The following is a 13,275-nucleotide window of genomic DNA, read 5'->3' on the forward strand; positions in this document are numbered from 1 at the left end:
TCAAGAGAATTTTTCTTTTTTCCAAATGCATGGGCAGTTGTGTTAATTACCTACTCCTCTTTGGAAACCACATAATAGCTTATTTTACTTGATAATTGTGTACTTTATATTTGCTCCTTTGATCAATTAGAGGTAACACAATGATTATATAAATACAAATAACAATAGCTGTTTTCTCTTGCAGTTCTAAGAGTTGAACTGATTGACTTGAGCACACTAGGCAAGCACAGATATATCACATTATAAATCTGGGGAGGATTCATTTTCTTCTACTATGTCCTGTTGTCAAACATACGCTCAAACACTGCTGAGGAGTAGGTATTGATCCAGCCTGTCCAGAGGACAGGTTGTCAATTGTGCATAAATTAAACTCACTGATTTACTGCTGGGGATTTATGCTGGGGAAATAAGCAAGCATGAACCAGCCCAAAGATTAACTGCAACCGTATTCATAGCACCATTGATTATAACACAAAACCTTTAAAAAAAAAAAAAAAAAAAAAAAAAACCTAAGAGGGTGTCTTTTAAGAGGGAATTCATTCAACTTCTCTTAGTGTAGCCGTTCAAAGAAGCATAATTTCCACTATGAAATTAAATGATTTTGTAGAAAAGTCCTTAATGATGAGATGAGAAGGTATTTATAATATGTCATCAAATAAAAAGAGTGGGTTATAAACCCCAATATTCAGTAGAATACCAAAGTTGTAAAAAATATAACACATTTATAGCTGCGCATCTGGGCAATGCATAATAAAAAACATCCATTGTTAGTATTGGGAATTATGAAGAGGAACCTGTGTTGTATTAATTTTCTTTTTATGCTTTTCCATTTTTTCTGAGTTTTTAAATGAGTGTTTTCATGATTCTTCTTTTTTGCTTTTTTCCAATTACTTGTATTCTTGTTTTAAGATTCATTTTAAAATACATGTGTAATGTGTGGCTTTTCCTTGATACCTGTTCAATAAAGGCGTACTTTCTCTTTTGTTAAAATTTCCTTTGTTTATATGGAACTTAAATAGTTGGGGTTTTACTTCTTTAGTGCCACTCTTTGACCTCAAACTGGAAAGAAAGCTAGAAGTAAACCACATCAGAGGCAAAAAGAAGAGAGTCAAGCCAGCCATTAAGGGAGCAAACTGAGTTGCAGCGGGTTCAAGAAGAGATCAGAGAGGAAGAGTCAAGCAGCATTACCGTCAGCCATTTCTAGCACACAGACTAAATTATCTTGTGTTTAAGTCATTGTCAATGAGATTAATTGAATGTGTTGAATGAAATTTGTACTGCATCAAGTTGAACTGTATCTTGGAAATCTACTTTACCCTGCATTAATTAATCAGAGCTGGATCATCCGACTCATGCTTTACTCACAACTCAGTGTTTTATGACCCAGTTCTGTTGTCCTGTTTTATGTCAGCATAGAGATCCAGGTACCTGACCAGTGTCTTCTGATTCCTTCTGACCTCCATAAAGTATATTCTTCTATGTCAGCGTTCAGGGCTGATTTGTATAAAAGCTGAATTATAGCTAGCAAGCAAGTGTGGCCAAGCGCTGGGTTTGAGACAATGAGTCAAAACTTCCAATGAGTGGTATTTGTGTATTGAATTACGTACCTTCGCCCCGCCCCACAAATTATGCTGATATCCTATAACCCAATACTTAAGAATGTGACCTTACTTAGAAGTAAGGTCTTTGCAGATATAATGAAGTTAAGATGAAGTTGCTAGGGTGGACCTAATCCACCATAACTGATACCCTTATGAAAGTGAGAAATTGGCCACAAACACAGACTTATACAAAAGGAAGAGTATAACCATGAGATGGTTCACTCAGTAAAGTGCTTGCCAGACAAGTATTAGGAACCAAATTCAACCCCCCAGAACTCACCTTTAAAAAAGCTGGGTATGACAGCACATGCCTGCACTCCCAGTACCAGGTAGTGGAGACAGGGAGGTCACAGGCACTTGCTGGCCGGTGTAGATGAAACCAGTAAGATCCAGGTTCAGTCAGTGTCAGACTGTCTCAAAAATTAAGGTGGAGAACAAAGAAGACACTCAATATCAACCTCTGACCTCCACAAGCACCTGTATGCTTATGGTACATACACCTACCTACAGAAACAATGCACCCCCACGCATGCAAACACACACACACACACACACACACACACACACACACGGAAGACTACATGAAGATTGCAGTTATGGTAACATAAACAAAATTTCTGCGACTTCAAAAGCTGGAAGAGGCAAGAGAAGATCTCTTCCCTCCAGTGTACACACCAAGAATGCCTCCCAAAACCTCCACGGCAGAATTCTTGCCTCCATAAGTATGAGACAAGAATTTTCTGAATCACTTTATTACAGCTGACCAAGAAACTAACACAGGTAATAGAGTACCCCTTCCTTAAAAAAAAAAAAAAATTCAATGCAAACAACTCTGAAGAGGTACAGGAAACCTTCAGAACCTTCCAGTTTTGGTGGTTGCTATAAAACTCATCATAGCAAATTCTTTAGCAGAACATCTTGTTTATGTATACATTCTTAATTTCTGTTTGTGTCACATTTTTATTTTTAAACAGATTTTGTTTGCATGTTTGTTTGTTAATTGTTCGTTTTTTTGGAGACAGGGTTTCTCTGTCCTGGAACTTGCTCTGTAGACTAGGCTGGCCTTGAACTCACAAGGATCTGCCTGCCTCTGCCTCCAAAGTGCTGGGATTAAAGTTGTCAACCACCACCACCACCCACTGCTGTGTCTTTTAAAATTCAGTATCAGTTTTTTTTTTCAGTATCAGTTTTATTCATTTGAAACTTTCACAGATATATAGGAAGATGGCATATATATGTAACAATTGTGTCACTGAGAAAAAAAGACAAAAAGAAGAGTAAGACTGAATTTGACATGAAAATATATGTATGAACTGCTCACTTTAAAGCATGTACTTCATAACATGTCTAATGAAAGAACCAAGAAACAATGACTGAGTGACAGTTCTCCATTTCAAACATTTGGGTTTTGGTGCTCAAACCCCACTCTCTACTAAAAGCAACCAGAACTCATTGAAAACATGGAAACAATTTGGGAGAGAAATATACAAAATAAGGATAGAACATCTTTTACTCTAGAAATCAAAGAACCTATCAAATTCTAAAGAAGTTCTCACTCTCACAATATGAGATCAGCTGCACAGTACCAGTACAAAGAATATTGATGTAAATGGATGTCTCAATTGCTTTAAAACCCTGGATCCACCAGGTGGTGGTGGCACATGCCTTTAACCCCACTACTTGGGAGGCAGAGGCAGGCAGATCCCTGTGAGTTCAGGGCCAGCCTGGTCTACAGAATGAGTTCCAGGGCAGAAAGAGCTACACAGTAAAACACTGTCTTGAAAAAAACGAATCAAAGCAAAGCAACAACAACAAAAATATGGATCCATAGCAATGTCTTTTTAACTTTTACTGATTCTTTGTGGATTTCATATCATATATTTTGATCCCACTTACCCCCTGCCCCCCTTTCCCCTTGAATCTACCCTCTGCCCTTGCCAACCTCCCCCCAAAACAAAACGAAATTTAAAAGAAAAAACAAAAAACAAAGAAACAAACAACAACAACAAAACAGTTTACCCTTTAGTCCATTTGTCTTTACTTGCAAGTGTTCATTGCAGTGAGTTCTTGGTCTGGCTCAAGGTTTCTGGCTTCTGCTCAGTCACCAATAATGAGCACTCACTGGGGCTCCTCTTGGATATCCTGTTGTTGTTCTGTGTCATGGAGATCCTGCTGTTTGGAATCTGTAGGTTCATTCTCTTCACCTTCTCCAATAGCTCATAGATGAAGTGGATGTTAGGGTGGGCCAACTCGTAGCCCTGGTTCTGGGCCTGGGTGGTAGCTGGGTTAGTCAGCCTGCCAGTTTTCCCTCATTGTCACTACCGGGGTGAGCTCTCCCTCAAGGCCTCAACTAGCTCACCCAATGCAGTCTGTAGTGGGGGGTGGAGGGGAGGAGGTGGGGGGTGGGGGGGGCTAGTTCTTCTGCTGTCAGGTCCTCAGATCCAGGTCACCCACACTCACAACACCAGGGCCGGCTCTATTGTTATAATCAATATTGTTGTTTTGCCCAGGCTCTCCCTCCTGATCATAGCAATGTCTTACAAAGTAAAATGAGGACTGAAAAGGTGGCCCAGCAGTTAAGAGCCTTTGCTGCTCTTCCAGAGGATCTGAGTTCAATTCCTAGCTCCCACATCAGGTGGCTCACAACTTCCTATAAATTGAGCTCCAGAGGATCCAACACCTTCTTCTAGCCTCCTCGCACACCCTCATATATGCATCATACACATACAGACACAAACATAGAAATAAAAATAAAAAAATTTTGAAATAAAATGAGAAGAATCTCACTGATCACTTCAGTGAGTGCTAAAAAGCCAGACCACTGTTCTTATTTGTGTCTCTTTCTTTTCTTTTTCTTTCTTTTTTTTCAGAGATGAGGATGGAACCCAGGGTCTTGCACTCTACCCCTTAGCTAAATACCCAACCCCATTCATTAGCTTTTCTTAAGTGGGCATACAACATGATGGATTTCACTATGGCATTTTCATGCCAACTTTCATCTTCCTCCTCCCTCATCCCCAACTCCTATCCCCTTTTCCCCAGTCCCCTTCTGTTTGCCCCTTCCTCCCTTCAGTAGCCACCCCTCTTTGCTCTGCTTCTGCCTTCTTGTCATAAGTATTCCATTAAAGACCTTCTCATTTTCCCCTCCTTACCCTTACTAAGATTTCTACTATCGTGGCTACCACCTACACACACACACACACACACACACACACACACACACACACACAAATAAATGTTTGAAAAAAGAAAAGAAAAGTATATTCAGAAAAAAAAAAATTTAGTGTGTTGTGAACCTAGACATTGTTCCAGGTTCTAAAGATAGATTCTTAACTAGAATCAAGGGGACTACAGAGATGGCTCAGCAGTTAAGAATACTTACTATTCTTGCAGTGGACCCAAATCTGAATTCCAGAACCCATGTTGGATAATTTATATGCCTGTATTCCAGCTCCAGAAGATCTGATGCCTCTGCCCTCCATCAACACCTACACACACACACACACACACACACACACACACACACACACACACACACACACACTCAATCAATCAATCAATCAATCTTAGGAGAAAAAAAAGGGGGACAGGGCCCAAATGATCCTGGACCTATACCCTAGTGGCAGGGTGGCAGAAGGTAAACACATCAATAAATAAATTACTAAGAGATTTTCAGACACAAGTAAGTCATGACTCATGTATCATACTTCCCCTCACTGTCCTATGGAAGACAGATGTGATTAATCAGCACTCCCCCCTCCTGAGCTGAGCTCAGAGTCAGAACCCTTCTCAGCGTGGCATTGGAAGCACATGAAATCCATCCAAGTTGTCACTTCAGTGAAGTTTCATTATTATCCGAAGCCTAGACTCTTCTATAAGACAGCTGTTTTCAAATTCCAAGAACCAGCTCTGGCAAATAGAATCCCAAACCATCATCAATTTCAGTGTTCCCAGAATTCGATAATCCTTGCTCTCTCACTCTTGCTCTCTCGCTCTCTCTGTGTGTCTCTCTCTGTCTTTCTCTCTTGTCTCTCTGCCCCCTGCCCCCTTTGTTCATTTTGGAAATGACAAAATTGCATGTTAGCTACACAAAATTACTTTTATTCCTTTCCAATAATCCCTACTTAAAAATGATAAACATTCCTTTTTTGGATAGTCTCATATATCCCAGGATTTCCTCAAACTTGATATGTATCTGAGAACAATCCTAACCTTCCAACCCCTTCAACATCCCCTGAGTGCTGAGATCACTGGCGGACACCTCTACACTTGGGTGGGTGTGGTATTGCATTCCCCCAAATATTGTGCATGCTAATAAACTTATCTGGGGTCAGAGACAGAGCAGCCACAATATTAAACATAAAGGATAGGCAGTGGTAGCACACGCCTTTAATCCTAGCATTCCAGAGGCAGAAATCCATGTGTTCAAGGATACAGACAGGCATGGTGACTCATCATGCCTTTAATACCAGAAAGTGAGCCTTTAATCCCAGGGAGTGGTGGTAGAAAGCAGAAAGATATATAAGACGTGGAGACCAGAAACCAGAGGCATTTGGCTGATTAAGCATTTGGTCTGATTAAGCATTTGGCTGGTTAAGCATTTGGTCTGGTTAAGCATTCAGGCTTTTGAGCAGCAATTCAGCTGAGACCCATTCTGGATGAGGACTCAGAGGCCTCCAGTCTGAGGAAGCAAGACCAGCTGAGAAGTTGGCCAGGTGAGGTTAGCTGTGGCTTGTTCTGGCTCTCTGATCTTCCAGTGTTCATCCCAATAACTGGCTCCAGGTTTGATTTTATTAATAAGAACTTTTAAGATTAATGCTACAGGTGGGTTTTTGGTCATTAGTGCAATATATTTTCAACATATTCACCCTTCCTTCCCCATTTCAACTTTCCTGTGTGTTCCCTCAAATTCATGTCCACTTTTATAATTATTATTCACACACACACACACACACACACACACACACACACACACACACACAAACACACTTGTGCTACTGAGTCCAGTAAGTGTTGTCTTGGGGGTATAGACTGATCATGTGCACATGGGCATCCCACCAGGAGGGCTGTTCCTTAAGAAAATTAACTCTGCTTCCCTTAGCAGCTATGGACTTCCTGAAGTTCTTTCACTGGGACAGGGACAAGCTGCAGGTGGGGTGCTGCTGCTGCCTTGAATTGGACAAAGACAAGAGCAGATGTTTTAAGGAGAAAGGGAGAAGTCTGTGCTAGGGTGAGTTGGTAAGTCCTGATTGGACAGGCTAGTCAGTGTGGCCAAATAATGAATTTTGATTGCTGGACCTTGGTGTTTTGATAGCTGGACCTTGGAGTTTTAGTCATACATAAGGAAGTAGCCAAATAAGGGAACAGACCTTGGTGACTAACTTTGGGAATATAATCTCATGGTTTAGCAAGGGAAAGGGAAGGAGGGAAGGCAAGACTTACTGACACCATCTGCCATGCTTGGGCCTTCTAGACCCTTTCATCCATGAGTCTCTAAGATAAAGAAAGATAATTTGCTTTACAGCCAGCTTATTCAAATGCTAATCTCATCTGGAAATACCTTCGCAGACACACTGAAAAACATTTGACTAAATATCTAGGCATCTGGCAAACCACTCAAATGGACACATAAAAACAATAGCATAGCCAACCTCATCATACCCACATTTGTTTGACAAGAATACACAGTATTTGAAATTCAGGACCTTGTCTCTCACAACTATTTGATTATAGGGGTGTCCATTACAAATATTTTCCTATCTCAGCTGCCACATCAAGCCATAGATAATAGTCTATGTCTATGTGTCCTCTTTACAACTGGAATGGATGTTAAAAGTAATCATATCATATAACCAATTCAGAAGACTCTTCCTAAAATGCATTCTTCTAAAAACCATTCTCAGTACCCACATTTCTATTAATTAGACACAGCTCTCCAGAGTGGGATCAACAATCAGAGAAAGAGAAGGAAAAACAGACACAAATAACAGAAAGAAACAGATTGACAGAGCTCTCAAGGAACAGGCTTATCAGCGGTGGGAGCAAGTAAGTAAGTCTGAAATCTCAAAAGAGGCAAGGAGGCTAGAAATGCTGAACCAGGAGATAATGTATACCTTTAAGGGGATTTTTTTTTCAATAAAAATGTTAGTTTTTTTTTTCCTATTAGTTGAGGAAGGGTTTTGTTTTTGTCTTTTAAGAGAATAAAGACATCCAGCTAAGGAATCTGAAGAACACTGGACAAATGAGACATGTGAAGAAAAAGGACAAATCGTACAGAAAAAAAAAAAAATGTCTCAAGAAAAAGAGTATCCTGGGCGGTGGTGGCACACACCTTTAATCCCAGCATGTGGAAGGCAGAGCCAGGCAGATCTCTGTGAGTTCTAGGCCAGCCTGGTCTACAGAGCGAGATCCAGGACAGGCACCAAAACTACACAAGAAACCCTGTCTCAAAAAATTTTAAAAAAGAAAAAAGAAAAAGAACAAATTGGCCTATTGATATATCACATCTCCAACAGGATAAAATTTCATAAATCTTCCCAAATGTTTTTTTCTGCTGTTCTCTACAGACACATAATGCAAATGGTCTTTTTGTAGTTCTAGTTCAATTGAAAATTAAAGCTAACTTTAGAGTGTGGCTCTCTCCTTCTCTAAACCCAAACATGCTTGTCAAAGTAAAATCCAAAATCTCTGTCTCATGTCAAAAGAGTCACCTGATATGGAACAGAAGAGAAACCAAAATTAGGGAATATTTTATTGCCACTAATCTTATAATCCTTTGGTTTTATTTTGACTTCTTAATACTTTTCTTAAGGTATAAATATTATCTCAAAATTCATAAAATTTATATATATATATATATATTTTTTAAACATTTTGTCATGCTATTAATGGTCATATAGAGTACTAACCAATTCTAGAAAAAGGCTTCATCTAGCTTCCTGTACATGATTTCAGGTTTGAGTTTCTATCAGGTAACTAGAAATTAAGTTTTTGTACTCTGGATGTACATAACAAATATTGATCCTTTAACCTCTTTGAGATCTGCTGCATATGACATTTAAAATGTTTAAGTTCTCTGCAGTGAACCATGACCATGCCTAACAGCAACCTTTGAAGTTTCCAAAAGGAGGATGTGGTCCCACAACAATGATTCCACTTGGACTACGGTAACACCCCTAAGCTGACAAACACCACCTAAAGATCAGCTTTGGACTAAAAACTGCTCAAGACAATTTCAAGGTGGGTAGCTGAGATGATCCAGTCTCACAGACTACTCGAACCAGGAAGTGAGTGCATTTTCCCATTACGCAGAGACTGGACAACAAATGTTACAGCTACCTTTCCCAGGACTTGATAATTAACCCAATTTTTTTCTTTTCAGGATCCCCTAAAGATGCTGTCACCCTCAAACCGCAGGAAGTAATTTTAAGAACATGATGCCCACAGTCCCAAGGGGGGGTTGGTCTTTGGTCTTTCAGTGGTTTATGGGTGTTTGTCATTGTTTAGGGTGGTTGGTTACAAGTTGTTATTGGTAATAATTTTTTAAAAGCTGAACAAAGGAGATTAGAGTTATTGTTCTGAAAAAAAAGAAAAAGAAAAAGAAAAAAGGTGATATAGATATGGTAGGATAAAAGGGTAGATTATTGAATCTACTTTTAAAAAACAACTACTTGTTTTAAATATTTTACATTGATATGGTTCTTGGTATATTGATACAAATTTAAGATTATTTTTGTTAGAACATACTGTACATACATATCTAATCTTACTCAAAGTATTGTATCTATACAACTCATTTAACAATACAATGCAAATTTATAGTACTTGAAAGTTATTAATACCCTCTATAATAAGGAAATGCAGGTCAGTAATTAGTCACGTATTACAATCTAACTTTTATTCATAATTATGTATGTTTTCAAGGTCAAACTAAGATATATTTTATATAGACAAGTCACCTTCAAACACATCAAAGATCTACAGAATATTAAGATGTTTTAATAACATAAGTTCTTTTTTATGATAATGAGACATGTCTGCTCCTGGCAGTACCAATCTTCTTTGGAGAAGATAATGGACATCAAAGAAACTCCACATGGAGTTTACTTTTTTGTGGCAAAAGTTAGTCACTGGGCAAAGAAGTGCTCTTGCCTCAACTGGTGACAGTATGTTGTCCAAACTGGACAAGCAGGACATAAAAGAAAGTGACTGCTGAAATTTGCCAAGACAAGGTAGGACAATGATTTAGAATATCCTGCTTCACAGAAAAGTCTGTCAGATATTCTAGGCCTGTAGGCTGAAGATGGATGCCCCAACATTGCAGAGGAACGTTGGGTGACTGTCTAGGCAACCAGCTGTTTCTGTCATTTCTCATATTTTTTGGAAGTCACTTGCTTGCACTTCCTGCTTACTCAGGTAATATTATTTCCTTCTTGGGGCTCTGATGGAGTTGAAGACTTTATAGTTATAGTTTTCCTTGTTACCAGATTCAGAAAAGAAATTCACTAAAGAAAGAGGCATGAAGTGTATAAGGTTGAGAGACATTAAAAGATAGTTTTGGTAATGCAAGTTAGAATAGAAAGTGAATTAGGTACAACCATTTGGTCTCACCAAGATAGGATAGATAATGGAGTATTTTTTTTTCTGAATTTGTCAAATGTTTATGAACTAGACATTGTTGATGTATTTATTGCCTGTATACATTTCTGCTTTCATTATCACTGGAGTTTGTATCTAGAAAGCCACACACACACACACACACACTACAAAAGACTTCTGTGTTCAAGGTTTGCTCACCAGCCCTACTGGAAGCTGGTGGATCCTTAAGAAACATAACTTAGTGAGAGGGCCTAGGGATGAGGGGCTCACAGGAATAGTGGGGCCTCCATCTCTTCCTCTTTTTTTCCTGTCATTTCTCAGCCATGAAGCCAATGGCTTTGCCTGCCATGTGTTCCTGCCATGATGTACTGGTCACCAGGGACCACAAAGGAACCAGCCATGGACCGAAATCTCCAAACCAGTGAGCAAAAATAAGCCTGTTATCTCGGGCACCTGTCACCAAGACAGAAAGCTTACTAACAATTATAACTAGTAGATAGCATAATCTTTTCCAAAAAATCTTTGCAAAAAGATGGCTTTATCTAAGCTGTTCTTAGCTCCCCACTCTCCCCAAATCATGAGGGAACTATTCTTTAAGGGGAATTTACATGATCACATTTTTGCATGGTCAAACCCTAGCTAATGTCAGCAATCTCATATATAACAGCCCCTACCACTAGGAAAAAAAACATTAGTGGTTTGCAGATAATGTTCTGAAAACAATTATTTATAGTTAAGATTTGCCAGAAATAACAGTCAAATAAATAATTAAATAGGAAGATCTTGTTGCAAAAGGAACAAAGCTAAAATAAATAGGAATTATCTGAAACTTTTAATATACAAGCTCATAGAGTTTTTATTTAACTGAACAGTTATTATAATCATAACTAACAACCTAACATATTCCAAGTCCCCTGGAGCACATGGTCTAAATATGAGAATGTTGACAGGAATTGCCTACCAATTCACCCCACATGGGAGGAAATACAGGGAATCAATGATAGGATGTGAGGGAACTCTGATTTGTTTTGTATTATTATTTTAGAGGAGAATGGATTTTTTTGTAATAGACTCAAATTTGCAAAAATGTTTTTATTCTTCTATAACTGACATTAAATGTCTGCCCTGAGCTTCTAACACCACCCAATTATAGAAATTTTAATTAAATAATTTCTAGGTAAATTAAGTGGCTCTAACAACTCTGTACAATGTTTTTAGTCACTTAATTGGGGTGCCAGAGGGCTTGCAGTATATAGCTTTTGATGGTTTTCCATTTTTCCAGAAGCCTCCATGGATATGTTAGTCATCTTGCTGTGTCTTTCATAGTGAGTATCTGCCTATCGCTGTTTATCCCAGCTAGCGTGTCTCTTTCAAATGGTCCATGTACCTGTGAACTAGTTCCCTTTCATCACGACGTGAGGGGGCACACTTCTGCTTCATCAGTTGCTCTCAATCTTGCAACTCCCTTGAGAGCAGGGGAGCCTCTAACACTCTCCTCTGGGACCATGAGAGGGGTAACCTCAGGCTTTCCTGTGCCTCAAAGACATTTACCACTGGCAAGTTTAAGCCTTACTGGGAAAAGAAGTAGCAACACAGTCATAACCTCTCAACAAAATGATAAAGGGCAAGGGATGGGTGAATATCAGGGTGCCATAACCTTCTAGTTTATAAATGTGTTCACCAACTGAGAAGTTCACAAGAGTCTCCGTGTCTGAAGTTTTTGTTAGAGTCTCATTCTATATTAAGCGTGATTAATTGAATCACGGACACAAGAATGACTCTGATACCCAATCTTCTGTTGTCTTTACAGGTTGGAAACAAAACCATCTGATTCAATGTTTCCAACTGCTAATCACATTTGGTATTTCTGACACAATCAGACCCCATCCTGAAACTATTTAGGGGCCTACCATGGTTACCTTGTTAGTAAATGCAGGCTTTGTCTGAGAGCCTCACCATGAATAATGGATATGTTTATATCTGCATACATTACAAAGGTTTAAAATCTCTGTTTCAGGAACCTGAAGTAAAGACCAGAAAATACAATTTGTTATGTAATGTAGCTAATGCATACATCATAGTGAAGCCCATTGTTTTATATGCCAACTAAAAATTAATTAGAAAGATAACTAGCATAGAGAAATAGAAACTTTTAAAATCAGCATTATGAAACTCTTATACACTGCTTTATTGTATTCCATGTAGGTCTCATTTTACCAGGCAAATTACTTCTAAATCATGATCTCAGAACAGGTATTAGCCAGCATTAAGGCATCAAGTTACTATCAATTAAAATTTAAAGGAAAATGTTAAGCATTGTTTTATTATTCCATTATGTGATTTTTTTTTAAATTTCTCCTTTCAAGTATTCAAAAAACTTTTCAATCACTTGAAGATAAAAATCTCTCTGGATAATTTTTCCATTTTTCTCAGAACTGGAAAGAATCAGATTTTCTGATCTAAGATCTTTGATAGTAAGAAGGATATGAGATGAGTCTTTAGCTTCACTAGTTATAGAGAGAAGCCATAAGCCCTTAATAAATGAGAAAGCTGTCCCAACATCTATAATAGAAGGCTTGTTTCTATTACATCAAAGTAACCTGATTTTGAATTTATCATAAATATGAATCTAATTAATAGAGTTAAGAAAAAGTACCTGTCTCAATTGATATGTAATGGTATTAGATATGTTATTTAGCCAGATATAGCATGACCAATGTCAAACAAATACATGTTCAGTTCTTTTATTGTGACTTCTAAGGCATAATATTCCACCCAATGGCTATGGACCAGCACATGATGAACTGTAGAGTTTCTGCCATGTTCCTGAACAGATGTTGCACACTTTTATTGAAACAGAATGCATCATTTTCATTTGATTCCATGAATCCAAACCATGATCCATAAAACTCCAGGAATCACTTTGGTGCAGAAGCCCTTGGTTAGAAATAGCCAGGCCTAGCTTGGCATGGTAGCGCATTCCTTTAGTCCCAGCACTTGGAAGGCAGAGGCAGGCAAATTTCTGTGAGTTCAGGGCCAGCCTGGTCTACATAATAAGTTCCAAGAAAGCCAGAGC

Source organism: Peromyscus leucopus, chromosome 13 (genome assembly GCF_004664715.2).
Source record: "Peromyscus leucopus breed LL Stock chromosome 13, UCI_PerLeu_2.1, whole genome shotgun sequence".
Taxonomy (NCBI): domain Eukaryota; kingdom Metazoa; phylum Chordata; class Mammalia; order Rodentia; family Cricetidae; genus Peromyscus; species Peromyscus leucopus.